Source organism: Erithacus rubecula, assembly GCF_903797595.1.
Source record: "Erithacus rubecula genome assembly, chromosome: 18".
NCBI classification, from domain to species: Eukaryota; Metazoa; Chordata; class Aves; order Passeriformes; family Muscicapidae; genus Erithacus; species Erithacus rubecula.
In genome coordinates this window covers 4,867,785-4,895,784 of record NC_136670.1, presented here as the reverse complement: position 1 = coordinate 4,895,784, position 28,000 = coordinate 4,867,785, and the positions used below count along the sequence as shown (strand labels likewise).

The 28,000-nt window shown below is 41.6% G+C and overlaps 1 long non-coding RNA gene across 1 annotated transcript; it reads right to left on the bottom strand.

Moving 5' to 3' along the window:
• Nucleotides 1-149: 149 nt before the first annotated feature.
• Nucleotides 150-27,569, bottom strand: LOC306809705. Its single transcript, XR_013776296.1, has 4 exons — nt 27,460-27,569; nt 25,363-25,424; nt 11,756-11,938; nt 150-460 (listed from the first exon to the last, which is right to left on the bottom strand). It is a non-coding gene; the product is annotated as an uncharacterized lncRNA (long non-coding RNA).
• Between the last annotated feature and the right edge of the window lie 431 nt (nt 27,570-28,000).

Here is a 28,000-nt window from a genome sequence, read left to right as displayed (position 1 = left end):
CACTCATCAGTGGCTTTGCTTTCTGCCCTCGTGCATTGCTGGAAATACAAATGCAAGCAGCTCTGCTTTCTGTGGATGAGCATGTGCTGATGGGCTTTGAATACTGGGCTCAGTGTGCCTCAAAAACCCATCTGGTGTGCACACAGGAGAGCTCAGCAGACATGGCAGTGTTTGTGTGGCCTGACAAGCATTTTTTTGCCTTGTTAATAGCCCAGAGCATGAAAAAGTAGGAAAGATAAACAAGCATTAAAATGAAGAAGAGTGGTCAAGTGGCTCAGGTCTTTCAAGGGCTCAATGGCTTCATGTCCTTCCAGGAGTCTGAAGCTGAGAAGCTGAAATCTGGAATTTCATCTAAAGCTGAGAAATGAGAGGTCAGGGAGAGAAGGCCACTTGTATGTGCTGAAGGTTTGGAGATGCAGTCGTGTGCTCTTGGTTTTGCAGCAGAACTTGTCGCTTCCATCTGTGTAAACAAGGAACAGGAAAGTTAAAATTACAGGGGAAATACAGGGGAGGGAAAGAGGGCTGAGCAGGCTTCAGCTACACAGCAAAGAAAAACTGCTGGGATTTCAGCTTCAGCTCAGTTGTGTCTTCATTTTCCAATACAAATCATGGAAAAAAGAGTAAAATGCTCCAAAAAAGGGAGAAAAGTACCTGTACCAGCCAGGCCAGCCACATGACCTGTGAGAACTCAATTTGATTTTTATGTGATGGGAAGTGTGCCTAGGACTCTAAATAATGCTGTGTTGTCTGGAATATTACACAGTCCCAGATAGATGGGGTCCTGAGTTGAAAACTCTGCAGGAGTCCCATGCAAATAAATAAATAGATACAAAAAATTCATCAGAATTCAGATATTTATAGAGGTTTTGTTATTAGGTACATTAAAATAATCCCCAACAGACAATGAAGTTCTTAGCTGTGTTACCTTTGTGAAATTAGTGATCTTTTAAGTATAACCTCTGTATAAATGCATAAATTTTTTGTCTGCTTTACCCTGATCTGCCTGCCCTGCCCAATATTCTCCAGCATTCTCTTTGTTTCCCATACCATTTTAGAGGTTCTCTCATATATTCTTTCAGGTGCAACTAATCTGGTGACTAAGACACTGAATTTGTTGTAATCAGAAATGTTACACAAAGAGTTAATAATGACATTTTTAAAAATTTCATTATTAAGCATTAAAAAAATGCTTATTTTTTAAATAAAGCAATTTTTGAGAAGTGAGATCATTAAATCCCATGAAATCAGTGTGAATCTCAGGATGTGGCCAGATTGCAGAGAATCTTGCACTGCAATTCTTGCACTCTGGGCACTGTGGTGCAGATCTCTGCAGGATGTCACTGCAGATCCCTCCTGGCCTGGGTTTCCTTAGGTAAAAACTGGGTGTGAGGGATGCAGGGAGAGCTCTGCTCCACAAGAACTCCCACCCAAGAGCTGCAGGGGTTCATTTCTCACCCAGGGCCACTGCTGCAGGCTGCCACAATGGAGTTTGGCCAAGAAGAATGAACGTAAAATATCAATTTACAGAACTTTTTTAACTGTATAAAGGAAATATTAATGATGGACAAATAGAAAATGAATGTAGTGACTAGAATAGAATGATTGAAAAAGCCTTAGAGACTCTTAGGAGCAGCTGGCATTGGCTCAGGCTGTGTATTCATTGAGATACCAGAAATCTTTCACAAAAAAAAAAAAAAAAAAGAAAAGAAATCAATCTGTGGAAAAGCTGGTAAAGTTTCCTTCTCTTGGCTTCCAGTGTGGGCCCATAATATGGTTTGAATTTTTTTTTAAGCTGTCAGATAATAACAGATGCACAAAACTTTCCCTGTGACCCTCTCCCTGTCATATACAGCCCCCAAATCAGATCCAAACCAGATAGTGTGGGCAAAACAATGGAAGCAGATAGCATCTGGTGCTGTAAACTAAACACAAAAGAAAGGAAGAAGAAGAAAAATCACACACCAAGTGCTTAAGGAACTGTCTCCTTCCCTCTTCCATTTTTTTTGTTGCTGTTTTTGTTTTTGGGTTTTTTTGGTAACTTGATAGAAATTCAAATCTCAAAGCAGATATTTGGGGTGGAGAGCCAGGGCAGGAGAGGAGGAAGGAGATAATTTGCACTTTCCTAAGAGCAGGTCTGCTGACTTTTCACAGAGGTAATTTGTGGAGAGGAGCTGGGCAATGGCTCCTCTGGACAAGCCTGCACTCCCTAAAATAAAGAGGAATACCCAATACCATCCAGGAACTTTGATTCCACACTTCAGCAGGGTTGTCTTCTATATTTACTGTTCAATATCAACAGCACTTCTTATTTTTCTGCTTTAAAATTGTCAAGCAGTGAGTCTCAGAGTTAAAAAAAAAAAAAAGTGATTTCTATGATCCATTTTGTGCAGGCAGTAATATAAAAGGTGAAGCAATGTATTACTGATGTCATTCTTGCTGGCATATTATTAACAGTATTCAGGAATCCACTGGATTCCTCTATCACATCCCAGTACATCTCTGTAGAATATACATAAATTGTGAAAGTACTTGATACCAACCTCAGGTATTTTTTGTCTTATCTTTTTTTTCTGTGTATCAAAAAAATATCAAACCAAAACAAAACAAAGAAACCCCCCCCCCCCCAAACCCCCCCCAAAAAGCAGATTCAATGAAAACACAAAGGCAGCTCTTGAAAAATCAGAAGTCAAAATGAGATTAAATGTTTCACACCACACAAATACACGAGATTTGTCCTGCCAGCTTAATTATGTGAGGAACCAGCCCTATGCTCTACCCTTTTTATCCCTCTTAGCTGTGTAAACTACTCAAAACTGGAGGGCACATGTCACTTACACTGACATGCAAATCATTACTGCTTTGTCTGCCAGGAAATTTGTGTAAACCAATGCTGAGTTCAGGTTCATTATATTGACATTTTTACCAACAAGTAAATGGAAAGGTTATATTGTTGACATACCAGATGTTATGCAAACTGCTTTTCAAACCATGGTTGCCATACATCTCTATAAATAAATAAATTAGACACTTACAAATGGTGTGTGAATCAATATATGGTAAATCACCAATTTATATACACATAGCAAAAACTACTGTGTGTAAACCCCATATTTCACACAATGTCAAAACCTCCTTTTCCACCCAGTACTTTTCATTTCCCTGAAAATAGCTGTCATCTATGTAAATGTTTTCCCTCAAGACCAACTGTTCTTCATGGTAAGAACAGTACATGGAAACCTGGGTGCCTGAATTAGCACATGGTGCTATCAATGAAAATTAAGAATCCAAGTGAGAGCTGGGCTACAACACAGCTTTAAGGTTTGGAGTTTATGTAGCTAAAAGAGTAGATTTGCATGTGCTAATTTCAGGAATACTCATTTTTTAAATATGGATTTGCTCCAGTTTGGATTTAGCCTCGGGGTATTTTGACCACCTCCTTCTGCAATTTTTCCTCCCTTGACTCAACAAAAATGAGCAAAATGCTGTTTGTCCAATGAGATAATCATTTGAGACTGCTCTCCCTTCTTGGTGATGCAAATCAGCACTGACCTTGGAAATCCAGCCTCTGTGAAGCACATGAGGTTCACAACAAAATCACAAGTGCTGATACTGTGATTTTGAAATAGTGCTTCACTCCCTCTATTTCAGGATTAAAATTAAGAGGGGCTGCCCCCAGCTTGGCTTACAAAGGACTTCAGGTACCTCAGGCTCTACTACTGCAGCAGAGAAAAAGGAGTTTGGTCCTTGTTTGTTTTGTTCTCCCAGTGCAATCACTATTTCTCTAGAAGTCCCCTGCAGTGCCCACGATTTCTTGCCGTGCCCATTTTCCAAAATATGAATTTATTGTGGTGTAAATCAGGACAAAACAGATTGATATCCTAAATCTCCAGCTGCAGAGAAAGGAGATTTCTTGGAATGACGGTGCTGCCTTCTGCCAGTTGCCTCATCTCCTGATCAAAGAAATGTCATAACAAATCAGCTTTTATGTAAGACCTCATATACATTCAACATACAGACACAGAATGGTCTCAGTGCACTCCAAAAGGCTCCTCCAAGCTGGAAGAAGCCTTGATCAGTGCAGACCCTTCCCAACCAGCTGTGACACAGGACTGTGTCTTTCCCACTTTATAATTCTTTGCTGAGTGCTCATACTGAAATTGTTTCATAACCACATGAATTTGGAGTTTTCATTTCGCCCTTGGAAGAAATGTAGAGCCTGGCACACTGACAAGTATAACAGTGTGTAAAAGCACAATTAACTTATGCTCCCACCCCATTTTTTTACATTTCTAAGGAAGCCCTGAGATTTCAGAGTGATTGTTTTCACTTCAGAGCCAGCAGCACACGATCACTTCATCAGCAGTGCCGTGCAAAGCCGGCACCTTCTGCCACTGGCACGAGCCCCCAGCCCAGCAAAAAGCTAAATGCAGAACTACAGATATCCTGTAAAGCTGGGTGAGAGAGCCCCCAGCACATCCTGCTCCTTCCCCAGCAACAGCTCCCAAACCAGGGAAATGGTAATTAAAAAAGGCCAAGCACCAATTAAATACACTGCTAACAGACAGGCATCACAATCCTTGTTTTTTCCTTAGTACAACCAACTTTTTAATTTTAAAAGATGGATTTGTCTATGCATAAACAAGTAGCACCTTAGAGACTAAAGAACAAACAAAGTTTTTCAGTATATTTAAGTCAGTTTATGCCCAAAGATGCTAAAGTTATCTGCTTGCCAAGTATTTTGAGATCCTGAATTCTCAACTCACCATGATGGAACACAGACAGAAAAAACCAAAATGGTTTCGGTCACTCCATGCCAAGATCCCAACACTACAAATGTTTATGAACTTTGTTATGTACCTGCTTTCTAAAGACAGCTTGGGAGAGCAGAGTAATTGTCAATGTTTTCTCTCTGACGATGGCATGCTGTGTGATGAGACAGAGCAGTCTGTGAAAGTGGAACTTACTGAGACAAGAAACTTTTTAATTATTTTGAGGCTGTTGAATGAGCAAGGCTGAAGTTCCCTGTGCTGAACATGGATGCTGTATCAAACCATTGCTCTGAGTTTGGCCCCCTGATGACTTCAGCTTCTGCCTCTTGCATCCCCAAGGTCTCAATGCAGAACATCTCACTTGCATTTCATCTTCTTCATTCTCCCAAAACTCTTTGCTGGTTTTACAACAGGTCTTAGCAATTGTCTATTTTCCTTTAATCAACCTGGTATTGACTTATCTTTGGCAGCTACATGTAGATATCTCACTAGTAAGTGATGCTAACACAGATCAGAGAAGCTTTCAGATTTAATCACCCTCATAATCACCCTAAAATTCTCGAGTGAAAAAACCCCCAAACCAAACTTCCACAGTTCATCTGTCTTAAATTCTCTTAGAGTTTGCTTTAGATATCCACCAGACTTGTCACTTCTAAGGGAAAACACTTTCAAACCACTATCAAGCTGACTGTCACTTCAGAACCACCATCCCTGGATCACAAACAGAGCGAGGCTCAGCCAGGTCTCACATTTCCAGCAGCATTTGAGAGCACTGCACGTGCTCTGCCTTTACCACCAGCCCCATCCAGACATTCTGCCAGGCACAATCATCTCTGGCTGGCCTGGCAACCTGCAAGCTCTCCCAGGCACATGGTCTGCAGAGCCTGGCTCTCACAAGAGGAACAGCCAGCTGCAGCAATGGATAAAATTGCACCTAAAAGCAGAACAAAACACTACGAGGTTGAACCTCTGTGATCCCTCTTTCACAAGCCTGTGCCCAGATCTGTGCAGGGTTTTAAAACTTGGTTTAAATACATGGATAAATCAATTAAAGTACTCTGCCACTCCCAAAAGTTGCAAGGGTCACAAATTAAGAGCAAACACACATATATTCATGGGAAAGGCAAAGGGGACTGGGTAGTTTTATACTGTGATGCTTTGCTCTGTGGATTCTGATTATTTTCTTTTAAATTGGTTGTTCATTTTTTAATGGAGTTCTAATGAAACACCCTTAAGCTCTGCAATGGTTTGCATCTCTGGTTAGCAAGCCAAATACCAGTGTGTTTTGTTTCACAAGTAGCATTAGAGATAAGAGAGGGTAAGATCGTGCCCTGGTTTTACAAGGCTGTAAGAGGCACTTAGGGGCCATACAGTCTCCTGCTTGGCTGCCTAAAGCCTACTCTGGTCATTAAATAATGTGAAAGGCTTATAATAACAGCTGGTGACTAATCTATTCCCTTTGTACAAATGTTTTACATTTGTCACTATAACCACTGCAGAGAGGCAGCTCTGCTCTCCTGAAGGCTGAATCTTGCCCAGATTTTTTTTTATTTACTCAAAACTGCACCCTTACAAGTCACCACTTGCCAAATATTATCACATCATGATGAGAGCTTGCATTCTGTAGCAGGAATAATCAAAAGATTGTAGTCACAGGATTTTTATGATACGTAGGTAAGATAAAAGATTAAGCAGGAAAAAGGTGTAGGAAAGGTGTTAAAGAAATTCTTTCTTAAAACTACTTGATACCACTTTTTCCAAGAGAAGTTTTCCTCAATCTGCAAATGGAATAGAACCCGTCAGTTCTGTGTGAAATGAAAAAAAAATAAAAAATAAAAAACCCAGTAGAGCACCGGGAGTTGAGATGCACCACAGATGCACCACAGCTAAAATTCTCTATTGTGCAAGTCACAACTGAGGTCTGTCAGACATTGACTCTCTGCTTTGCAGACACACAGGTTCATTTTTTTCCCATATTTCATGGTTTTAACAGATCACATATGAATTGCACAAGAGAATCACACACACCAAATATGCCTCTCTGTTGGTTCCGTGCCTCTTCACTCTTACTAAAGAAATAATGTTGCATTCTTGGACATCCCAGGACATCTGTGGGTCACCCTAGGTGAATGGCAAATTATTTCACTGAATGATTTCTGCAGATGAGTTTGTGACTTACACAGTGAGGTACAGCCTGACTGTGAGTGTGAACCTGGGCTTGACCCTGATTTCCTGGAGAAGGACCAGCAGCCTCCTTGTTCCAAAGAAATTTTAATTGCTCACCTTCCACTCCTGTGGTCATTTATATCTTTTCTACTGGCCTGCTTCCAAGTAAAGTCCTGGGCATTAACCTGGCTTCCAACATTTCAACTGCACTTCTCAGGAATGTCAGCCACACACTGCCCCATGTAATCCAGAACACACAGATTCCCTTTTTTCCCTCACACCCTTTGCCTTCTTGGCAGCACTATGGACACTTTCATATTATAACTGCTTAAAAAGTTAAAAATTCCAAGTAATGGAGATGATGACACTTTTCTTCTATTTGCACAAGTCAGTTTAAGACCAAAGAATTTTACAGCCCTTGCCTTGAGTGAAGCCATGCCCTGTCTTTGTATACTCAGGAAGGGAGAGCAGACAAGATTGATCCTAGAGCTGCTCAAAGTGTTAAAGCAAGAGATTTCACCAAAATCTCATTTCTCTTCAACCAAAATATTCCTCAGCTCTGTGTAAGTTGCTGCAAAATCTAGATGTTTAAAATGCCCTTCTCAAACTAGAAAACATTTAAATGTTTAGTTTTCAAGTTTTCAGAAGGAAATACCTGCATTTTTCATTAACATTGATTTTTTTTTTTTAATTTCAAGCTTAAAAAAAATTAAACTAACAAAAATTAAATTCAATTTCCCATTCAACCCCAGAAGGAACTGACAGATTTTCAGTTCACACACTTTTTAAAGACAGGTTTTTTTGAATGCACTCAAAAGTTCTTCACAAATATTTTGCTGCATGTTTTCAGAATTGTCAGAACACAAAAACAGCCATGGCTGCAGCAGTGGGTTCCATGGCTGTGAAGGACACAGACTCACATGGCCTCCAACAGCTGTATTCCATCTAATTCTCCTACTGCAGCTTTACTTTCCTATTGGTTTGGCAACTCTGAAAGTCCAGAATATCTTGTGGATAACATTAGGCACGAGAACATAGGTAAAATTTAGTCTGCCTGGAAACAGCAGTGAATTCATGGACATTTTCCATCTCCTGCTGATCTTCCAGGAATGGTGCCACTCTAGCCTCCCTCCTTCTCCTACCTCTGTGTGGAACTCTGTTCCAATTGCACATTTGTGCTCTGCAAATGCATAAATTCACCACAGTGGAGCCAAGGAATAAAGCAGGACTGGCATCAGGTGGAGGGAAGGAGAATCTTGCCAAGGGAAAAGAAACCTGGGAGTGATGAGTCAACCAAATTCTCAGAAAGTGAGCGCTGAGATGGGATGGGATGGGATGCTCTGGTGACAAAAGGAGATGTGACTCATGGGCAAGTCACATGAAACACAAACGTGTTGCCCAATGCTCCCTGCCATGTGCAGGGGTGGCTAAGTCCTCACAGAGGTGTCACCAGGAGGAAACTGCTGGTTGTGTGTGGTCACCTCTTCCCTGAAATCCAGAATCAGAGACTGAAAGAGGAACTAAACAACATTCTGCAAAATCTGTGCTTTTTCATAAACCTTTCCTAATGTTGCACTCTTTGCATCAAGCTCAGCTGTGGAGCTTTCTTTTGTGACTTACACTCAATGTCTATTATCATCATCAATTGGTCCCAAATCAAGAGCTCCTCTGCAATGAATCTCTGACTGTTGGAACAATGAATGCCAAACCACTCTCTGTCCAAGAAGCTTCATATCTAAATGTAGACAAGGGAGAGACAGAGACAAACAAACAAGAAATGAAAGAGATCTAAAAGAGAACAACTGTGATAAGCAGGAGTCCCAGCACATTGTGTTCCCTGGCACTGCCAGCTCCCTTTGTAGGCATCATGGCAGGGGAAAACTATTCTCTTGGTCCAAAAATAACCTATATTTTGAATGTTTTGTTATAAATCTGGTTTGATCAGACATGGGATCTCTGGAATGAGAATAAACATAGGCTATCTTGCCAGACATATAACTCATTGAGTGGCTATCTTTGAGCTGTTTTTCCCAAACAGTTTTATAATCTACACACACACAAATTTAATTGAATGCTTTACATAAAATGGCATTCATTCTGTGCCTTAGCCTCATCATGAAAGAACGTTTTCTGGATAATTGAGACCTTTTAATTAAAAAAAAAAATTTTATGACTTGTAGTGGACATGATCTTTTAGCAGTTTCTGGCATGTGAGGTTACAGGGATCAGGCCTGTGCTGCACCTCCTGTGTTAGGAAGCAAAGATCTTTCTTATATGAAAATAGGTTGAATAAAAGAAGTCAGCAAAGAAGCACAGATGACACCATCAAAAATTACTGTTAAGATAACCCAGCCTAAACTAATGTTGGTGGAAATACTCTAAGTAACATCAGCAGAGGCAAGTCCTAAGTTTAACCCAGACAATTTTATATAACATAAGTGTTGGCATGTTGTATTTATGCAGAATTTTTTAATTCTTTGAGGTATTCATATGCAAGGTCCAGTTGAAGTGAAGGGTCTGTCTCTACCTGAATCACTCCTAGAACTCAATGTGACTTGGTCTGTTCCCACACACAGGAAGCACCCACAGCCCAGCCACAGAGGAAGAGGTAAATTTAATCTATTCAGTGCCTTTCTCATCCCAGGAAAGAGTGGAATTACAGGGGAGGAAATGAGGCCAGCCTCAGCTCAGCCTGCTGGCAAGAGTGTCCCAGGCTGTGTGGGGTAGGAGATGGGAAAGCAAAAAGGACTCCTGAGGTTAAACAGCCACCAGCAAATTACTGGCCTCCCTCAGACTGGAGGAAGCAGAGAGGAGAGGGATGTGAAGGGACACTGAAATTCCTGCTGGAATTAGCAAAAGGGTGGTGCAGTTTAGATGTTACCTATTGCACTGGGCAAAACCCGTGGGCACATACAGGAACAGGATGGGATTTCTGGGCTGTCCTGTGCAGGGCCAGGAGCTGGGCATTGATGATCCTTAAGTGTGCCTTCCAGCTCAGGGGATTTTATGATTCTATAATTTATGATAAGTGCAGAGAAACCCAAAGACATATCTTATAACTTAGGTGTGCAGATAGATACAGATCTGAGAACCTCCACCTGCCACTGCAGTGAGCAGAGGCTGTTTTCAAAAAGGACAGTGGCTCCCACCCACAATGGAGCCTCTAGCACCAAAACCAGTATTGGAGTTTTCAGTTTAATTCTCTATAAACTGCAGCTCAGGACACCAAATGATTTTGCTCTATGTAGCTTGTCCAAATCAGGCTCTGAAAAGCAGTGAATTAAAGCATTTACCATCAAATAATAAGTTTAGAGCTTTAGAGTTTATTTCAATGAACTGCCAATAGCACTGATGAGGCCTCAATTAGGCAGAATTTTGCTGTACCACCAGCATTGCCCAAAGCAGGATGCAAAAGGACTGTCTGACCACTGCATCCCTGGGGACCTCCAGGGAAATGAGATGTATCTCACAAGCCTCTCAATCAGCAGAAATTGGAAGAAAAACAAATAAAACAGTTGGTGGTCCCAACTGTGTTTCTTGTGGGCAGTCACCCATGTTGCAAAAGCTTTCCTTGTGATGGGCACTAATTGAGCTCCCCTGTGAGAGATCTTAGTCAAAATGTCAGCAGTGAAATTATAACAGAGTAGAGGTCAGGGTGACAAAAGCATTTAGGTGCCTTGCCCCAAATAAGAAGCCAGTGGGAATGCTGGTCCCTGTGTAGGAAAAGCCACCTGGACTCACCTGATCCACAGTTAATCAAATCAGGTAATCAATGAATTGATGTTTTCTACAAAGCAGGAAGGGAGGCACCTGCAAAATCAGATCAGGGCTTCTGTGGGACACACAGCTTCCCTGAAGGTGCCCATTTCAAACATCATTAGAAACAAATATCAGCACTAAAACATCAGAAAACTGCCCAGTGTGAGGAGTCCTGAACCTTGGCCTGTGCAAGTACATCAGTGCAGAGCAGCCCTGATTGCAGGAGCTCTCTCAGCTCATCCCACTCCCTAAAATACAAGTGTCTGGCTTAAGATTCCTCATGCTCCCTGTTGGGAAGCCCATCTCCATTGACCCAGACAGACCTTTCACCAAAATTTGAGCCTCTGAGTGTCTTCAATCAGAGCTTCCTCTTTTCTCTCCTCTACATGGTTTGTGAATGAACCTCAGAGCTGTTGCCATGCTGGAGAGGAAGGTCTTGAATTTTGGATCTGAGATCTTTATTTCTGAATCATTAGTGAGTTGTCACAGTTATGGGAAGGTGCCAGGCTGAGAGAGGGACACACCCTCTCTGCCCTGAAATCTATGGAGAAGTATTCAGAGCAGTGTGAAAAAGCAGTTCCGAAACTGCACATTTTCAAAGAAACCAGATGAAACAGGCAGGCAGTGATTCTCAAACCCAAATGTTAGTTCTGTAATCAGAAAGCAGGTCACTAAGTGTTTCCCATGAACAATGTATTTGTGGTTATACAAACTGTATCAGCACAGTTCCTAATTCAGAGTAGTCACTGCTAGTAAGCTCAGTACATACATATGTTTTTTTCAGTTACATATGTTTGTAATTGCATATCTAATCTTGTTTTCAATAATTAACATATAGCTTTGTTTATAGAATTGAGATTTTTAGAAAAAAAATGTTGTAGGAAATACAATTTCTTCATGCTTATCCTCTGAGGCCCACGTGTACCTAAGAACAGATCCTGAATATTCTTCTCATTACAGAGATACTCTCAAAACCTTAATTTTAAGGAGTTCCCAATCAGAACCTTGATTTTGAGGGATCATGGGGAGGTGTCAGAAGGTTCTCATGAAATGCTACATACCTGGTGGCAAGAAAGGGGTGTTTGATGTGATGTGGACCAGCCCTTTAAGTCAGCTTTTCCTCCCTGAGACATAGTCCTAGGTTTTATTCTTCTGTGTTCCCTGTAGGAATAATGTAGGGTAGCAAATCTTCAGGCAAGAAAATTTACAAGTGAGCTATGTCACACAATGTCAGAGGACAGATTCTGGAGGGTACAAAGAAACAGAAAACAGACTCAAATGAAATATTAACAGTCAGATTAGACGTGACAAAACTGGTAATATGGAATTTTATGGAAATCGGTTTAATATTTCTAAGAAGGTATCTGGTTAGTATCTGGTGGGAATGATTTTCTAGTGTGATATTTCAGCACTCAGAAATGCCAAATGTTTAAAAAGTCACCAATGGTGGTGTTTCATTGGAAAATGTTGACTTTTTTTCACTTGAACATCACTGATTCTTGGAGAATATTTTATTCTACAAAAGCTTTCCAAGAAACAGCCAGCTCTACATACTACACTCAAAAGGAGACTAGAAGGGGAAGAGCAGAGCAAATGGGGTTTAGGATAACAGGAGCAATTGATGCTGAGGGGAAACTGCTCTGATCTGAAACGTAATGTCCAACCCTGTCTCCTTTTTCACTTCAGCTCAGAGCGAGTGTCAGATCCCAATGTAAACTTTCCCATCTGTGTTATTCTATTAACTGAAAGGGAAAGGGATTAGCATGTGTACTTGTCACATCTTTTGACCTGTTGCACACTGAGACCCAAGGTAATGTTAAAGCAAACAGCATTCTTCTCCCTCTGCCAGGGTAAGCAGGGCACGGGGGTGGCGTTTTGTGAGAAGAAAAGAAAGCCAGACCACGTAGAACAAAGTATGTACCCTGTGCAAAAATAAATCCTGGACGTTGAAGATTTCCAAAGGGTATACCTTAAACAGGGTGAGAGAGAGAGAGAGAAAACATTTGAGAGGAAAGTTCTCTTCCCTGCCAAGCAGCAGATGGAGGGCCTTCCCACAGAAATAGCTGCAGAAGACAGATCACTGACAGAAACCTCTGCCAAGAGAAGGGGTCCCACTCACTGTGCTGCTAAAAGCTCAGTGGAAGGACAGAATTCTCTGATTAAAGCTCATTCTCCAGAGAAGGGGGGTTGGAGTGTGGCACAGTGCTCTTTAACAGAGTGGCCCACCCCAAAAAGGAGAGGCTTTGGAAGGATTGTTTGGAGCTTCATTCCTTCCCTTCATACAGATCCTGCTTTTCCTTCACTGTGAGTTTATAGAGCACATGTGCACACACACAGACAAGCCTAATGGCAACAATAATCTGCTTTGCCTCTCCCTTCCTCTGCATTTTATTTCCACAAGGTCTTTGCAGTGACTGGGACAAGATGAAGTGTTGGATCTGACACTGATAGAGAATCCATTTGGGGATAGAGGGTTTAATGAAGCTGGGCACCAAAAATCTCTTTTTCAAATGTTTCAGTTAACTTGGCACTAAATTATTCATAGAAGAAGAAATTGAGGGCTTTCTACTCCTTCTGCTTTTTTTCCTGGATGTTTCTGATTCCTTTGTAAAAGTCCATAGGAGTGCATGCACTTTGTGAAAGAAGAAAACAAACTTGTCATCTCCAGGACAAACCAGTCAGTTCAGCACTGAGAAAAAAGGCAATTAACTGTATTGCTAGCACAGAGAGCCAAAGGAATGGGACAGGATGGCCTGGGTACAGTGTATAGGAAAGAGACTCTTCCAAGCAGGCCTAGCAGGTATTCCCTGATATTCCCAACATTTGGGCAAGAGCCATTATATTACTGTTATGGCCAAGACTTGAGCATCTGATGTCAACAGTGTAGAAAATTAATACAAAATATTAGCCACAACTAAGGCCCAGTTGCACTTTTGGATGGTTTTTTCTGCTTACACTGCAAGAACAACATCAACAAATTAAATTGAGTCCAGCAGCAGACTATCAAGATAGCAAAACACATGAGGAAAGGATGAGGGAGGTGAATTTGCTCAGCCTGAAAAATCTAAAAGTTAAAGAAAGGACTTTAACTGGTGCCTGCTACTACTGATAAATGGCTACACAGGAGACTGAGCCCAACTTTTCCCAGATACAGCGAAAGGATGAAAGGCGATGATAACAAGTTGCAAAAAGACAAATTCCTACTTCATTAAAAATAAATTGAAAGGAGGACAGTTAAGTTCTGGAACAGGTTGCACAAAAAGATGGTAAAACACCTAACCTTGCAGATTTTTAAAACTTGACAGAACATGGCCCTGAGAAACCTTAGCTACCTTTGAAGCTGGCCCTCTTACAAGCAGGGGCAAGATGATCTACAAATGCCAGTTTCAATCTGAACTAGTCCCTGATTCTGAGAGTACCAATTATAATTTCTGCATTGATGTAGACAATAACCTCCTGAAATCCTGATCTCTTACCTCAACCCAAATGTCCTCCTCCAAATGAAAACTTTTTCTTTCACTTCTACAAACCAGAAAAGCTTTGCTGGAAATAGAATCTGCACCACTGGCCCTTTGTGCCTTCATGGCAGGGTCACCATCATCATCACCATCTATGACAAAGAGGTCTCCAGAAAACAGTGCAGCAATACTGGCAAAAAATTCCCTTGGAACACAGTGCATTTCTTCTCTCTGTCAGAGCCAAAATGGTAGGAGTCTGTAGAAAAGACTACAAAGGGTGACACACAAATTTCCTGCAGTGACAATAAGAGGTATCAAAATAAATTTATCAGGGAGAGACAAAAAGAGGAATATCCTAATTTTCCCTTGATCATTTTAACAGGAAATATTTCCCCCAAATATTAGGCAAAGCTGGGTTAGAGCTGTAGAGAAACTCAAGGGAAATGAGGCATGGAGTGTGGGGAACAGCATTGAGCTTGTCCTGTGTTGTGGGGCACCAAATGAGATCCCAGACACTGCATGGGATTCCTCACCATGAATAATGGTGTTCCCAGAGCAGGTATTAGCCCCTCTCTGAACAGATTCCTGCACCACAGGGTGTTAAAATGATGTAACCATTTCAGTGCTGAGATTGGAAATGTTTACAGGGGGCAATTTTTGTCTACACAAAGAAGGCATTTTTTGGAAGCCATGTGGCCTGGGTTTTTTCTGCAAGATAAAAGAGATAAGAGCCCTCACACTTCACCAGAATTAGAGTTATTCCTTTTCATGAGTGGAAGGACTGACAGGACAGGGCAGTGTAATCCCAAATTTCCTCATACAACAAAATTACCTCCTCATTTTCTTCTCAGTTCCTGAATCATCTTTATGGACTTGTCTTAGAGCAGTACATAAACTGCTCCTTGCACAGGCTAAGGCTCCACATGCTGTGCAAGAACAGGATGCAGCCTTGACACCACTTCCATGGTGCCATCCTTCCAGTGCTATTTGTACAAATTTATAGCCTGATGCCTCTAAAATGACATTTCCTAAGTTCATTGTAAATGCACTGGCTGAGAGAATAATTCCAAACACAGAGTCTTGACAACATCTGTGCAGAAGTTTGTGGATTTATTCATCTCTGATATTAGATATTAAGAGGTCTAATTACCCAAAGTCAGATGTGAAGGTGCCTGGGTTCTAGGCTTGATACTCACACAGATTGTTCTTTTTAATCAAGTAATTGCCTTTTTTATAGCTGTGTCTGATAATGTACATGTAAACATGCATGCACATAAATGCAGAAACACACACACACATGTTTTTGTACTGCATCCTCTAGATAAAGAGGAGTAGGGAAAAACACATCAGGGCCCTGAATTTGAAGTCTCCTGAAACAGACAGACTAACATGCTTTCTCTAGGATTATTCAACCTGTGTACCAAGTCAGTGGCTTTAAAAAGACCCCCAAACTTTCAACAAATCTTACTAGGACTACTCAGCAGATTTCCACTCTAGTTCTGTACCACAAAAATGACCTGCCTAATGCATTTAAAGTCTTAATTAAAATATTATTATTATTTTTTTATATTAGTTCAAGTATGTATAGCCCATTTGGTTGTCCTGACACCAGAATGCCAGTATTGCATCCCAGGTGCTGAAAGGATGCACCTGTGCACACACAGACAGGCACACACCCCCCAAACCCTGCCATGCTCTCTGTGCAAGGAACACCTGAGGATTTGTCCTTGTTTAGTAGCAGCAGAGTAAAAGGAAGACATGGTGTGGGATATTTTAATGCCTTAAGCATTTCTATTTACTTGTTTAAATGATGCTTCAGTTTTATGAATCTGGATTGTTCAATGCCTACTTTGTCATTCTCTATTTAATTTAACCATAATTTACATCTTCAAATTCTCAATTCTTATAATCTGATTTATGTCATAGCTGGTGGGGTCTGAGATCTGTACAGAATGGTGACAGTTCTGGTAAGAATATTTTCAATTTTTTATTCTTTAGAACAGGTGAAAAAAGTGATTGCAAAGATAGAGACCATTCTTTACAGGGAGGAATTCAGATCAAGTGTCTCTCTAAAATAATAAGTGATGGTGAATGGTACTGGTAGGATCCCATGGCTTAGAAAACTTAAACTGTGAAGGGCAGCAAACTGCAAATCATCCCCTGGTTGCAGTGGAGTTGGGTTTTTACACTGAGTATTCTGAAGAGCAATATATCCTCTGATTGCCTAAGTGATAGCAGTATCTGTTTATATGTATCTTCCCTAATTTCACTCATCACCCCAGCCTTTGGTACCTCTAAACTCAGTGCAGAATGTTCTGCCACCACCCTCCCTGCAATCAGTGCTGTCCACACAGCTGATATAAATGGCAAATAAAAAGCAACTGTACCAATGAAAAAATAATTTCAGATTTGTCTGTCTACCTTACATGGATATGGGTATGAATAATACAAAATAAAAGTAGAGTTCATTCAGAATCAGTCTGAGGTCTGAGTTTTGAACCATGGTACATCATGGTCTAGAAGCACATTGCTATCACTTTACTTATTCCTTCCCACTAACAAAGTTCATCTACACCAACACAAGGTCCACAGAGAAATCTCTAAAAAAAATTAAAAAAAAAAAAAGCGACTCTCAAATTCCCATGTAAACTGAGTTTAAGAGTGGAAAATTTCTTTTACCTATTCTTTGGGTGGTACAAAAATCTAAAATTCCTATAGCCCTGCTTCCTTGGGCCAAGTCAAACAAGGATATTGTCCTTTTAATGTCTTAAAGGCTCTGTTTTCTTGTAATGCCAAATGCAATATTTTTTTGAAAACACTACACCAGAAGTTTCCCAGCTGAGAAAACAGGCTGGTGAAAAATGGTTTCAGAAAACGAAATAAACCATGCAAAAGCTGTTCAGGGTGTGTGTATGAAATGAACATCTGGATTTGGCTTGTTAAACTGCCTCTTTTTTTTACCTCTCCCCCCCTTTTTCTTTTTCTCACAGCTGTTCGAAAGAGTCCTAAGGGCAAAGAGACAGGTCAAGGGACTGGGTTACACCTTTTTTTCTTTTCCTTTTTTTTTCTCCAAACCTCTTTGCACCTACGCAAGGAATCCAGGCCACATGTGTGTTTAATAAGTAGACACAAACACAAGAGAGAGAAAAAATATATCTCAATTCCTGTTGGTTCTTAGGAGAGACACTGAAGGAAAAATAAACTCCGGATTTCAAATTTTCTCTCTCAAAAAAAAGAAACCTTATGGTTCCAATAAAATATTTCTTTAAAAACCCAATGGATTTTCTTTTTTTTTTTTTTTTTTTTTAATCATGGTCTTTGCAGAATATATTGTTTATATATCTTTTTATATTATTTAATATATCTTTCTCTGTTCCTTTGGAGAGGAATAACAATGGGTTAATCCCTTACCTGCTGGAGCAAGAGAAAATTATGAAATGCCAAAGGCCTGGGTTCACTGAACTGAGTCTTCCTATAGCACAAAATAGATACATACACTTATATTGAATATTCTTATTTAATTTCAGGCTGCAACTTTCCCAGTCGAGCAATGAAACACAGAACAAAAGGAACTGAAAGTGATCTGGAGGTGATCTGTACACATCCACACTCCACAGAATGGGAGAACATTTGGCAGGGACCCATCAGGATCCTCAAGTCCAGCTCCTGGCCCTGCACATTGACCCCAGCAATCCCACCCTGTGCCTGAGAGCAGTGAACAAACACTTCCAGAACTCAAACAGGGCAGTGCTGTGACACTGCCCTGGGGAGCCTGTTCCAGTGCCCAACCACCCTCTGGGTGAAAATTGCATTCCTGATATCCAACAAAAACCTCCCCTAACTCAGCTTTTCAGCTGAGACAGAAGTATTGCACTCGTGGGTTGATCTATATAAATACCCACCTCCTGCTGCCCAGAGGTTTTGCACACACAGGTGGAAGAGTTTATGACCCTTGTAGCAAACCTGAACCATGAATATTTACTCCACTTCCTTTTACTGTTGCCCCTCTGGATTCTGCTTGGGGTTGATTACAATATTGCAGTCCAGTAAGTACAAAAATAAGCCCCCAGATCCTTAAGTCTGTTTGAGGAATCTTACTTTGGATAGAAAATTGATGCTGAAAATTAAATACCTGACTAAAAACCCTTTGCAAAACACAAGTGCTGGTGCCAGGAAAAAAATCTACATTACTTAATGTTAATGCTATAAATGAGACAAGGCAGTGATATTTCCTGGAAAAAGCCTTTGCACAGTAGCCTACATGGAAAAGCCAGTGCTTGTCAATAGGGGCTGCATGTACAGAGCAGATGAAACACACAGTGACAGTGTTGAGCTTTGGAGGCCCTTCCACAGAGGAGAGGGCAATGCCTTTTGTTGGTGTGATGACCCTGGATTTGAACTACATAAATACAACCAAAAAATGAACAGCAAATAAACAGTACATAGAAAAAAGATCCCATTTCAACCCCAGTGCTGGCTTGCTTGTCAATCCTGGGTCTGCATGGGATCCATGAAAAGAAGATAAATCTAAATCTGAAATAGAAACCTACCAATGGGATTTTTACAAGGGTGTGTGGCTTCAGACTGAAAGGGAATGGGTTTAGATTAGATAAAAGGAAGAAATTGTTCCCTGTGAGGGTGGCCCTGGCACAGGGTGCTCAGAGCAGCTGTGGCTGCCCTTGGATCCCTGGCAGTGCCCAAGGCCAGGCTGGACAATGGGCTTGAAACAACCTGGGACAGTGGAAGGTGTCCCTGCCTATGGCAGGGGGTGGAACAAGGTGACTTTTAAGGTCTCTTCCAACCCAAAACATTTTGATTCTATGATGGCTCCGTGATTCTTGCATTAAGCTGGTCCAATAATTGTTTTAGGCCACACTGGTCAGCAAGAAATTAATTTGCCCATATATTCCAAGTTCATATCTGCTTCAGTAGGGCTCAACGACAGCATTGCCTCAAAATCCAGCTGAAAGTAAAGTGAATTCCCCTTCTTTTCTCTCCTACTGTTTTTGGGTGTTTTTCATAAAAGACCGTGAGAAGAGCATGGCAGTGAATATTATTTATGGAGCACCTAATAAAAATGCTGTGGGGAAATAATTACTGGAAACATCTGACTGTGTGACTGTAAATGCCTGGGCCCCAGCACACTGATTTAATGGACCAGTGCTCTAGTCTGTTATGCCTTGTGCTACTGACTGCAAGCCCCCTGCCCTCCTATTAAACTCCTCACATTGCTGGTAGATCAGGACTGGATTCTGCAAGGTTTGTGGCAATTTTCCAGAGAGGGATAATGTGAGCAGGGGTGACTCTGTGTTCACAGAGAGGCCTGGAGCCAGCCCTGGGAGAGAAAAAGTGCTTCGTGGAGAAATCACAGTGAAAACCTGGAGAGTTTGTGGTTCTGGGACTGAATAATGTTTCCATAATTAATAATCCAGACACCAGGTGCTTTAGGTATTTCTGAAAGACACTGCTTAGATGTTAACTCTTCCTCTTTTTATTTTTTTCCAATCCATTCATCATGCACAAGCCACCAAAGATTTTCATTTTTGGCTGTTATTTTCTCTTCAATATCCCTTTATGACCTCCTGAACCCAGTGGTACAAAGCCATGCACCCTCCCTGCACAGAGGGCACTTCTTACTCAGAAATACTTCCATCCCCTCCACTGCTTCACAGATAGATGCAAAAATGTTAAAATTCACAAAACACCTTGTAAGTGATATGAAAAACACAAGGATTTGAAGTTCCTGCTTTCATTTGCAAAAACAGTCCTGAAGAAAGACCGTAGGGCTATCATTTCACTGCTGCTGCTGACTTGCTAAATGAAGAGGAGAAAGTAAAAGGCAGCTCACTGCCACACTGACAGCAAGAACAAAATCACATCCACTTCTTCTGAACCCAGCAGTTAGCACGTTTTTAGGGGTTTTTTTTTCCCCTTTCTTTTTTTCTTTTTTTGATGGTTTTAATGTAATATTTAAGTTGGAGCTAAAACAGACCATGGAACATTAAATCACTACCAAATGCAAATTTACCTATATATCTGAACTCCATTTTCTCCTACATTTACAAAGCAAAATTCTACCATTTGAACTGCAAGCTCCTATTGCATTTAATGGGAGGCAGCAAACTCCAGACATTACTTGGAATATACATGCACTTATCTTGTTACAGGTCTCCCTCACAGAACTAAAAGAGAGCTTTAGTACCCGACAGTATCTTCTGGGGTCATACCCAATGAATAGTGTTTTTTGAAAGGATTATTTCAAAGGAACTCTGAAAAAGAATCTAATGACTTGCAAGCTACAGGATTGCAGCATGGGAGGAAGTAGATAATGGAATATGACAGCAATGCATTTTTCATAAACCCAGTGATTTCTATCATAACGAGAAGCCCATCTATAATTTGGAGAACTCCCCCCAGAAGGAGAGCTGAGCTGCTGCAGAAAGTGCACTGGAGTACAAAATGAAACAATAATGATGATGATGTTACTGATGAGTCCCACAGCTCTGTCTTCCCTTCTGTCTCGCTGAGGTTCAGGCAAGAGGAGCTGTTCAATCCCCCTCTGCCTAAGCAGGGAAGCTCAGAGCACACATCAGAGACCTCGTGATGGATGTGAAGCCCCAGAGAAGAGGCTGCTCTTTATCTGCTCAAAGTTAAGACCTGCATCTGCTCTCAATTAGCAGGCAATTAGGGGAGTTGAAAACAAACCTGTTTACATTGGCTATGAAGTCTAAAATAATTTGTGAGATGTCAGGGCAGGATATTAAGATGTTAATGATCTTGTTTCTGTACTTTGTTGAGTGCACTGTAGTATCACACCTTCCTTCTGCAGCTCCATGTACAGCACCAGGCTGCTGACTTGTGGGAGGGAGAGAAACCCACAGAGCCTGGCTGGGATGGGAGGAGAAGTTGTGATATGGGATACCTGAGGACAAGGGCATCTTTGAAAAAAAAAATTAAGGGGTGGATGTTCATTTGTAATTGTGAGATAATGCCATGTCATGGATTACAGCCTTCAGAGGTTTCCACCACAATTCCCATTGTAAAGGCCCAGGCTGGAACCTCCTGTGAGTGTCAGAAACAGTGACTGAAAAAACCCCAAAAAGGCTGTTTGCAACTCTTTGCTGGGTTTATTGCCCACCCAGGCAGGTGACTGTGGCACAGGGAGGTTGGTTGCCCCACTGAGACACCTAAGGACGACTGTGACCTCTGATCTTCAACCTAACATCCTGCTTATTTCTGTGTCACTCCCTTACAGATACCTATTTACACCATTAACTCTTGCAGAAGAAAGTTTTCACCACTGGCATCTCATTTCAGCAGCATCACCAGGGGGAGGTTGCTTAATGTTATAATTACACAATAAGAGTGAAGCTTCTTGGCTTCACTCGGGTCATTTCTGGGCAGCCACATGAGAAAAGGCTCACACAAACATTTATTCTCCTTGGGCAGAAGATGAAGAGCAGCATCAGCGTCCTTTGTTTCTGAAATCACAGAATTTGTTTCCATCAGCACAATACAATACAAGAACAGTGGAATTGATGAGGAAAGTGCAGAAACACCTGCCTGGAATGTGCATTTTGTACCTTATTTAATACAATCAGTACATTCTTACTGGCTGCCCACATTAATTCTGTGAAACTTGCAGGGGGGCTTATTGCCATATTGACCTTACATGACACAGTCATCCCATCTATCTTTGAGTCACAAAAAAAAAAATAAATTAATTCTAGTAAATAATCCACTCCAACTTGACAAAATTAAAGTTCTACTGTTCCCACTAATGAACCCTGTTATGGTAATTATTTATGTCATGTAAACAGAGCTCTGAGTTCACCCTGCCCTCAACAATTCAAAAAGCCAGAGAACAAAAAGTGCACCACAGGTGCCACTGTGCCCTCTTGTGTTCTCCTTTGGGCCATCTCCTCTCTTGTCCTCTTGGCTTTTTTCACCACACACTCTAATAAGAGCCAGGTGTTCAAGCCCCCAGGCTACAAAATAGCTTTAATTACAGTATTAATAGCATTCTGCTAAATCAGAAAAAAAAAAAAAAAATCCCAAATAGGTCAGTATTTGTGGTTATATTTTTCAATGTCCTGGTAGTTGTTTTCTTTCCAATTTTATGTTTCTTACTAGCATTTATAATGCCTAAGAGACATTCCAGAGGCCAAAATAGAGGTGATCTGATCTTCACATGATATTCCTAACTTTCCACAAAAAGAAATAGCAGGAGGAGATCAGATCTGCATTACACCAGCCCCAGAGGTACACCCTTGAGTCTTGACCTCCTTAGATGAAAAGCAGAAGAACTCAGTATTATTAGTATTTGTTGTTATTATCTTAATTGCAACTATTATTAAGCAGCCCACAAAATATATTAATGTAAATAACACAGACATTTGAAACACGAATTCAAGCACAAAGAAAAGACACCTCCTATTTACCAAATATTAAACTAAATTTCTTTAATACTTTCCATTAATAACTCTTGCAGATGCATACTGGATGAGTCAGTCAATACTAAAGGTTAGGATGAATGTGGACTCTATGGGAATGCCAGCTGAGCTCCTTGGTGGATACTTGTTGAAAAGATTAAAAAAGGGGAGTTTTGTTAAAAGAAAAAAATATTATATTAATGTAGATTCTGTCATTAACATTCAGATCAAGCCAGTTCACTTCCAAAGTTGAAAAATTCAAACTGTTGCTGGTTGATTTGCTGGTGTAGGGAGCCTCTCCTGCAGCAGGGGGAGAGGCATAAGCTAACAGTTCTGTTGCATGAAGGCTTGGAAAGACAATTCTGTTCTTCAGGGTGCTGGAAAGAAAACTTTTCCAGAACTTTCCCAGAAGGAGAATCATGGCCAGGGGCTCTCTCCTGGCTGTGCTATCCTCATGCAGCCCCACCATGGGTGCCAGGCAGTGATCCCTCCTCCACAGCTTCATCCCAGGCAAGCAAACCAACATCTCAACATCCACCTGCCAAATCCTGTCCCTTCTGCTGCTTCCACCCCTCCCAGAACAGCAAAACCTGGGCAGGCACCAAACCCTGTGTAAGCAGCCTGGCTTAGTGGGAGCTGTCCCTGCCATGGCAGGGGGTGGCAGGAGATGCTCTTTGACATCCCTTCCAACCCAAAGCTTTCCATGATCCTGGGATTCATGCAATGAGCTCAACACTTTCACTCCCACCACTATTGACTCCTCAGTACCAGGAGTAGTAAAACATGTTTTTGTCAGTAAACTCCAGCTGTGACTCAGTCCCTGACACACAGGGTGCAGTCACTGTGTGTACAGTAACATGGTGCCATATTTAGAGTTTCTGACCATAACCACACTTGCAAAAAACTGCATTAGATCAGCAGCCAGTTTCCCGGACTCCCACTCCTTGTTTCTGACTTCAGGAATTCAGATTATTTGTCTTGCACCAAATAAAGTTGCTTAGGAGATAAAATAGTAAGAAGAAAAAACAGAGGGGCCTAACAATTAGCTTTAATCTGTTCTGTCTTTAATAGATATGCTTATAGAGGAAAACAGCAGATAGTAAAGACAAAAAAAAATTGCAGCAAATTGAAATCTAACATGAAAACAAACCTTTTCCCTGGATTTTTATTTTTAAACTTTGAATGTTACCCTTAGCAGCACATAAGTAATTTGCAGAAGTGTTGTCCAATCCTCATTAACTATATTTATCCTCTTAAGACTGCCTATAAACATAAGCATAGGCAGAGTAGAAGACCCACAGAGGAAGGTGTCTGAGTTTGCACCGTGGCTACTGCTGCTTTCTGCACTCAGCTCTCAGGAGAGAATGCTGCAGCTGTCTCAGTTCAAATTTTTTTTCCCATAAAGAGCAGGTTTGCTACAGTGTAGAGACTCTCTTACCTAGTTTTCTTTTTGTTGGTTTATTTTGGGGTTTTTTGGTGTGGTTTTTTTTTTTTTGTTGTTGTTGTTTTTTGGTTTTTGGTTTTTTGGGGTTTCTTGTTTTGTTTTGTTTTTGTTCTTTTTAAATAACTTCAGGTATCGCTGGTAGAATGAGGAAAGTCGAGAGACTCAATCACACAGGATGTTTTGGGATTAGAGAGGATCAGAAGCTCATGCTTTCTTTGCAAGAGAGAGTGTTTAACAGTGAGACCAGATGAGATCAAAGATACCTGTCCTGGGAAAAGCAAGGCAGATAAACATCATCACTCAGAGAAGGTGATGAGTGCTGGGAGAGGGCACCCGGGACATATCAGATAACTCTGACCTAGGTCCCAAAACATCTCCTGTCTGCAAGGAAAGGGAGGCCTATACAGGTGTATTTATTATTTTGTCTACACTTGTTTCTTTCCCATGCTATTTCAGAGAGAATCACCTGCAGCACATAGCTGCTCCCAGGGAATTGCAGGGATAAAGGGATAACACCTGCAGGGTTGGGAGCCTAAGAAAAAATCATGGGCTTCAAGTCCAAAAGGTCACGGCTGGTCCTGTGGCTTCAGGGCAGCTGCACTGCAGAGCTTCACTGCCAGGCACCCAGGGAGAGAATGTCCCAGCAGATGAGACCTGGCACACAGGCCAGGGCAAGTCCAGGGTCTGGAGAGCTGCCCTGGAGGGCAGGAAATGAAGCATTGCCAATGTCCACTCACCTGCTCACTGTCATGGGCAGAGGGGACAGCACTGACACACCCCAACCAGTGCAGGGCTGAGTGACCCTGCATGCAGAGACTAACTCAATCCACTCAAGGGCAAAACTGGGTTAGAAAACTGCTCAGCAGCTTCTTTTCTTTATTTTTTAGTCATTCTTTTAATGAGTATACACAGCTTCTGGGATGATGGGGTTTTGTTCTGGGTTTTGGATATTTTTTTATTTTTATAGAAATAATCACAGAACGGTTTGTGTTGGAAGGGACCTTAAAGATTGCCTTGTTCCAAGCCCTTGCCATATTCATGCCTGTAGATCAGGTTGCTCTATCCAGCCTGGCCTTGGACACTCTCAGGGATGGGGCAGCCACAGCTTCTCTGGGCAACCTCTGCCAGGGCTTCAGCACCTTTACATGGGAGAACTGTTTCCTAATATCTGATCTAAATCTCTCCTTCCAAGTTTAAACCATTGCTCCTTGAATACGAAAAGTGCAGGTAAAAATGGTCATAAAAGAAAAATAGCTTTTGATCTGTCTGGATTTGTTTAAGTGCGAGTTTTGAAGAACCCTCTTCTATCAACAGCACTAATAGATCCTACTGACCTAATTCCTCTGGTTCCATTTCCAGGGCAGGGACACAGCTGTGTCCAGCTATCCAACTGGGACTGAAACAAGAAAAACACCAGAACTGTGACAATTAAGACACATAGCAATATTGCTATTTTACAGCAGGTCCTGGAAATCCTTTAGGTGGGCTCTCTCTCCTTTCCATCCTCCTCTCCACTGCAAACAGCCCAGAACAGCTCTGGGTCACCTGCCAGCTCTCTGGGGGCTGGCAGCTCCAGGAGAGGGGGCTGGCTGGCTCTGCTCTGTGTTTATTTTCTGGGAAGTCAGGCCTGGTCAAGTGGAATGAATCTTGTGTTCATTTTAAGAAAGTTTATATTTGACTCTGGTAGGGCGGGGGAGGAGGTGAATGATAGGAAGAGGAGGGAAGGAGCAGAGACCTTGTGGGGCTGCCCCCACACCACCACAGGCAGCCCACGGCCAAGGTAGGGAGAAAATGAAGCAAAGCACCAAAATCAAACGTGCTTGTTGTTTTTTTCTTTCTTCAAAGCTGAGACATGACTCTAAAGCTAAATCCAGCTCTCGCTCCACAACTGACCTTGTAGCTCATGAAAAAATGTAAACTAAATCCCCTACTTTTAAAAATCATCTTCTTAACTGTGGAAAAAAGCCACTTCCTAAAGTTGCAGCCCAACCTGACTCATCCTACAGCAACAATCTCTTTTTGCTACCCACACCTTGTGGGACTCAAGTCTCATCTACCATTGCTGCCTGCAAGATGAAGCAAGGGGATGCTTTTTTTTTTTTTTTTCATGCAGTTCTTAGAGCAATTTTGCTGGGACAAGGCACAGAGTGGAAGTGGAGAAAGGAACTGAAGCAGCCTGGACTTTCACATGAGTTTTGCACAGTAGCATGAAGAACTTCTAAATTTTCTAGGCTGTATCCTCAAAGCAGGAGAGCAGAAAGAATTGATGCAAATCTGTGGCTTTGCATCTTTTGCAGGGCATCATTCCCTGCCCAGAACTGTGTGGAGGGAGTGTCAGCAATCCTGCTTTGGCTGCTTGCAGGGGAAGCAGTAAATGGAGATGCTCTGTGCAGACTCTGTGTTCCCCATGCGGTGTAAACGAAAACCAGTTCCTGCAATTCTCTGCAATAATATAGAAAGTTTGCTGGCTCCTTCTCCCATCTGTCTCCTGTGGGTATAGACTCCTGGCCTCTGAGGAAACCAAGAATGACATACTCCTAGATTTATAATCACAGGGATTTATAAAATTCAGTGTTGTTGTTAGGTGCCTTGAAGTGGGAAAATAAATAAATAAATAAATAAACTACATGGGCGTCGCCACTGGGAAAAAAAGAAAAAAAATCTGATCTCAATCAACCAACCACATTTACTACTCTGCATCCATGGCCAGGCTCTCTGCACAAACCACCCCTGTCAGCTCTTCATTCTTTCCAATGCTTCTTAGAGCATCCATCTTCTTCAACACAACATCCCTGATTTCAAAAGCCAGACACAAATTAATTCTGGGAATCCTACGGTGTGGAGACATTAAAGCCCATTTAGAGGTTTCTGTGGAAGGCTCTCTCCGTGCCTATTTCAGGCAGCTCAGCCCCAGCGTGGCTGGCTGGAGCCAGCCTGGGGGAGCAGGAGGTCACAGCTCTGCAGACTGCAGGGACACTCCAGCCTCTGAGGGGATGTCTCTCTGAAAGGCAGATCTCTGTTGTAGGGAACTAAATTAAATATTCCTTGTATTTTCTTTTTAACTCCTTCATTCTAAGTCAAGGCATTAAATCTCACAAGTTTCATTTGCAGAGACCAGCTGCCTTCACGATTTCTGCTACAGCTCTCCATGGCTAAGACAAAGAAATGTAGTGAAAAAAGGAGGGGGAGTTCACAAGTTTCATGTTCAGAAGAAGTGTGTCTAACACATCTCCGGGGGTCTGAAGAAAGAAAGAGGCTTCCTGTAGATTTGGAAAGTTAAATTACCCCTCAGGGTGAGGTGTTAAGAAGCATCTCTCCGTCCAACAGGTAAATATTTATTATTCAGTGTCTCACTGGCTCTCTGTTTGAATGGCTGTGTTAAGATGAGCAAATGGCTGAGGACAAGGACAGGGACCTGTCCCCTGGCTCACCTGGCCTGCAGCTGGGAGGGTCCCTGGGTCACACATCAGCTGCACCACAGTCATCCAGTTGCACTTTAGCTGCTGGCACAGAGCATTACAGCACATTTTCTTCTCTCTAGCTCATAAAAATCATGTATTTTGTCAATAACCCCACCTATTTTTATATTAATTTTATGGGGACTTTTTTTTTTCCGGGTATTGTCAAACCTTGCTTCAGACAATCCGTGGGTAAAATAAACATTTCCTGAAGATACATTTCCTTCCTTTGTGCTTCAGAAGAGGAAGAACACCTTGTCCTAAGCGGATATGGTGAAAGGTTTGGGTTGTTTCAGTGAACTGACCATCACTGGGAGCTAAGCTCATGCCTTCATTTGTGACCTACCTGCTATTTTTAAGAGCAGACAAGACCACTCAGTGTCATGTCCACTTTTTAAGACTGGTGTGGTCAATACTCAGCTATTGCCTTGAAACTCCCTGGATCAACAACCACATCTGCAGTGGAAACCCATCCTCAGCCCAAATCAAAACCAAATCAAAGGAACAAATCAAA